Raw genomic sequence first — 4914 nt, forward strand, 5'->3', positions numbered from 1 at the left:
GTTAGAGACATTATCGTGACCTTAAAACTGGGTATGTAGGCCCCAATGCCTGCCAGAATGGGTACTAAGACCAAAGCCACCAAAAACCTATGCCAGCCCATAGTACAGGACCCGGGAAAGTTCCTAAATATACCAACCTTGCTTTTTGGCATCTGTTGTTGTCTTCTTGCTAACCAAAGCTTGTCAACCAGGATGTCATTTTTGTGCACACTGACAAAGAACTGTAGGGCTCAGGGCTCCACAGTTTGGGTCTACTGGCAAATGAAGAATTTCTATCGGCTTGAAGGGCCCCTGTGTTCTCTGGAGGAGNTACCTCCTAATACTTAGCCTACACTCCCTGTACCACCCTACACTCCCTATACCACCCTACACTCCCTATACCACCCTACACTCCCTATACCACCCTACATTCTTTGTGCCAGGAGAAAACAAGCTACTCGTAATTAAAACCTCCTCTGCAGCTGGGATTAGTAAATAGACAAACTGGGCAGCTCTCAACAGGAAAAAAAAGGTTTCTAAGGTTTTTCTTGGTCTTGTTTGTACAGCCCTCTAAAAATCATAGAAACGATGTTGCCTATCATGCCCCAGGATGTGTCAGACACAATTACTGTGACTTGCCAGCCCCGGGGTCAGGAGTAATGGGACTTTATTCCACATTAAAAAGGATTATGGGTAACAACACTCAAGTTCCAGATTTTTCTTTTATTCTTTCTTTTGCACACTATTGTTGAGTTCTTCTTGAAAAGAGCTCACAGCCAGGAGAGTGCCCAGGGGAGAAAAGATTTCTGGTGGCTGGTGTGCCCTCTTGTGAACAAAGGTGATACTGCAGTAGTGGCCATTAAGAGGGAAGAGGGAGAGAAGGGCACTTTGGGGTGTGCTAGGATCATTCATGCTTTTTGAAAATAATTTGCTCAATTTCTCGAAGTTAGTGAGTATGTTCGATCCTTGTTGGTGAGTTAAAATGCTTGACAAAGCCCTAAGGGAGGAAGGCTTGTTTTGGAGGATACACAGCTACAGTTTGAGAGGATACATAGTTCTTAGTGGAGGGGAGGCTTGCATCAGCAGTAAGAAAACAGAGGGAGATGGCCGCTGTTGACCAGCCTGCTTTCTCCTCTTTATGCAGTCTGGAACCCCAGTCCATAGAATAGCACTCCCATATTTTTAGTGGGACACCCTACCTCCACTGAACCTTCCTGAAAACACACACACAGACCTATCCGGAGGCATGCTTCTTAGTTGGCTCTCTACCAATCAGTCTGACATGGTGAGCCACGGGTGTAAGGTTAAACATACATTCTTGGGTGTTTCTGCTGTGTAGGTTGACTGGTTGTGGTCAGGGTGGCAGATGTCTGGATCTCTGAACATGTACTGGTTATTAACAGTTGATCTTTTTAGTCTCAGAGTGGCTCTGCTGTAGATGACCAACCCCCTAATTATAACCGATTCGGGGGCATGTGGGAGAGGAAGGCCTGAGAAGTNACTCATCTTTCCACTTCATACTCACCNGTTCTTTGGTGAGAAAGTTGTACCATCCAGGGTCACCGATCTGGGAGGTGAGTGTCTGGCCANAATGCATCATGGGATGTCAACCCCATCCCTAACACACATACACTTTCTTGGCAGTATTGTAGTCTGCCTGTCTCACGTCCCCGTAGTCTGTGGGCTCCAGGTGTAGCAACAAATCAGCAGGCATTCATACAGGCAGCTGCAGGGTCCCTGGGCGTCAGTAACAGTTGCTTTGCACTAAGAAAGGGAACAGGGCTCCATGAGCCCATATCTGAGAATGAGCCTGTCCCAGAGAAAGAACCCCTCAGGTGTTAACTGGCTTCAGTAGACGCCGAGTTAAGGGGGTGGCATATATTAATCTTCAGAGTGGCTTAACCCTAAGATGGGAATCTCCCGTCACGCTGACTTTCCTATTGGCTGGGAAGCCATGGTTCTTAGTTGTGACCAGAGAATATGGAGCAGTTGAGGCTGCTAAGGATCTGAGCTTCAGGCTTCTGTGCACCAGCAGCACCTTCCCAGGAAGCCAAGGGAAGCAGGCAGGGGCATTCTGGCTTTGTGAACCCGGAGTTTAGTGTTAGGGGGGGACTTCGAAGTGGTTACAGCTGGTTATTTAGTTGTTCTTTAGAGCTGTGGTCCATGGGGTTCAGGCTGGTCTTGAACTTAGTATGAACCTGAGGATGGCCTTGAACTCTTGATCCTCTTGCCTCCATCTTACAAGGGCTGAGAGGATGGTCCTGCCCCACCACTCCANGCTCCAGATGCTCTTTATGTGGCTATTGGTGATTTACAATGTTTTAAAGACTGTCAACTTCCTATCCCTGTTGTTAACTGTATCTTGTCGAAGCTATATGGGCCCCTGAAAGATGCTCAGTCCACTGGGCTTACATGTGTGTGTACTGCTCACACTGGCTCAGACTGGCTTACACAGGCTCACACTGACTCACACTCGCTCAGACTGGCTCACACTCGCTCACACTTGCTCACACTGGCTCAGACTGGCTCAGATTTGCTCATTCACCTTAGCCTTCTGAGCTAGAGTTCTGTCCCAACTCCACGCTTGACCATGGCCTGGCTTTGTGTACCTCTTCCCTCTCTCCCAGGAGGCTCCATCACAAAGGTCTAGAAAACAGAAGTAGTAGATTATCATTTAGATCCTTGCTCTGCATTAACAGCATTCCCTGGCTTTTTAACAAACCTCTTTGGACCATGGTNTCCACTCTCGCAGGTGAGGTGAAGAAGGTAAGGGGCTACCCTCGTGGATCTCTGTGGTACGAGTTCTTCTCACTGCTGTGGTTCAGCCTGGGTTGGTCCTCAGCCTATCAGCTCTCTTTTAGCCCAGTGGGCACACTGTTTGCATCCAGCCTGGCCAAGTTAGGCAGGGCCAGCAGAATGGACTCTTGTGCCTAATGCCACTTTTACTTTATTGCAGCCACTGTTCTTGTAAACACGTGGCATGGCACATTGCTGCTAATCTTTGAGCCTCTGAGCATTTTCAGAATGGAATCCTCGTTGGCACGGCTTGTCTGAGCCTTCGTTACTGTTTCCTGGAGCCTGTCGTGGGCCAGGCAGCTGGCCACACAGTCCTGTGCAGCAAGCTTAGGCTCAGAGCATGACCATTCAGGACTGAGCCTTGAGCCTCTTGGGGCTTAACCTAGGAGTGTCTAATCTGATTCCCACGGTGCCAATGAGGAAATCAAGGCCCAGGGCAGCTGAAGGGATTCTCAATAGGCATACAGCTCCAAGAATAGATCAGCAAACAGAACCAGCCTGAGCCTGTGCTCTTAATTCCAGCTTGGGTCTCTCCATCTAAACCTAGCTACCTTCTGCCTTAGCATGTCTCACTGAATCCACTTTAGGAATGGACCCCCTGCGGGGCTAGGTATGGCTCAGTCAATAATGTACTCGCCACATAAGCGTGAGGCCCTCTGGTTTGGCTCCTAGCACCTACATACAAGTCGGATGCTGTGGCACACTTCTGTGAGCCTAGTGCTAGGGCACGGAGACAGGCAGATCCCTGGAGTTCATTTGTTAGCCTGTGTGGCTGAATCAATGGACTCCAGGTTCAGTGAGAGACCCTGACTCAACACACACACACACACACACACACACACACACACACACACAACCCTACAAGGTGAAGAATGATTGACAAAGGTACTGANCCCGCCCCCCATTTTCCAAGTGCATACAAACACACATGTACGCACACTTGCATATACTAGCATGAGCATGTACATATGCCCTTGTCTGCAAGAAATAAATGCGAATGCCAGAGCCAGATGTTTCTAAAGGCTGTTGCCTGCCCATAGAACCCACACAGTAAAAGCCAAGCCTTTACATTTAATAGAAGATATACCTATTGACCCTGTACAGTGTGCCTGACATTGATGGATCTGTCAGAGCATGTCTGGCATGCGGGGTGTATATGCCAGGGTGATCTACAGGCAATCCTGGCCACCGGGTGTAGACAGGTCGTCAGAGTGTGTGCTATCCTGGTGCTGAATTCCNGCTACTCTCCCATGTTAAAACGCTGCAGGGATATTTTGCTGCATCCCTGAGAGCTAGCTTGATGTATGAGTGTAAAGGTGTCCAAACAACTACACACACACTAAGCCGCCTGTGTTCCTCTCCATCACGCACTAGGCCTCATGTCCACTGTGGCTTCCTGTCTGCTAAGAACACTCTCCCCCTTGGCCTGCTGAAGACAGACCTTTGGAATCCTAGGGAAAGCTTTCTGCTGCTGCTTTGAGTACCGGGCTTCCTGCCGCCGTGGCCCGGGCACGTAGCTTGGGTTGAATATGCTGGAGCTGGTGCCAGAGGATTGCACACATGATACAAGGTACGCTGCTGAGATCTGTTGATGGGTTTCCTAGGATATGTTTTGATCTACAAAATATGGAAAACCTTTGGGCTCCGTGACAGAGACTCTGAGTAATGCTGAACACCAAGTGCACAGGCAGGGAGAGTGACCTCAGGCTGTAGAAACCAAGCTTGTCTTAAAATGAAGACCGACCTAACTAGGAAAAGCTGGGTGTGGTCTGAACCATACATCATCATTGTGCAAGAACCTGGGCCTTCCCATCCCACTTCCAGTGGGGGTAGAGCACATTTCTGGGTGTGCTNAAGGTAGCCTGTGTAGTTACGAAAGCCCTCACCCAAGATCTGAGGCATCACATGTCACATGGAAGCATTTGCCTTACTAGTTCCTGATAATAGTGGAGATAAGAATAAGAGAGCTGGGCAGTGGTGGCGCCTGCCTTTAATCCCAGCACTTGGGAGGCAGAGGCAGGCGGATTTCTGAGTTCTAGGACAGCCTGGTTTACAGAGTGAGTTCCAGGACAGCCAGGGCTACACAGAGAAACCCTGTCTCAAAAAACTATATATATATATATATATATATATATATAT

The sequence above is a fragment of the Mus caroli genome, chromosome 8, assembly GCF_900094665.2.
Source record: "Mus caroli chromosome 8, CAROLI_EIJ_v1.1, whole genome shotgun sequence".
Classification (NCBI taxonomy): domain Eukaryota; kingdom Metazoa; phylum Chordata; class Mammalia; order Rodentia; family Muridae; genus Mus; species Mus caroli.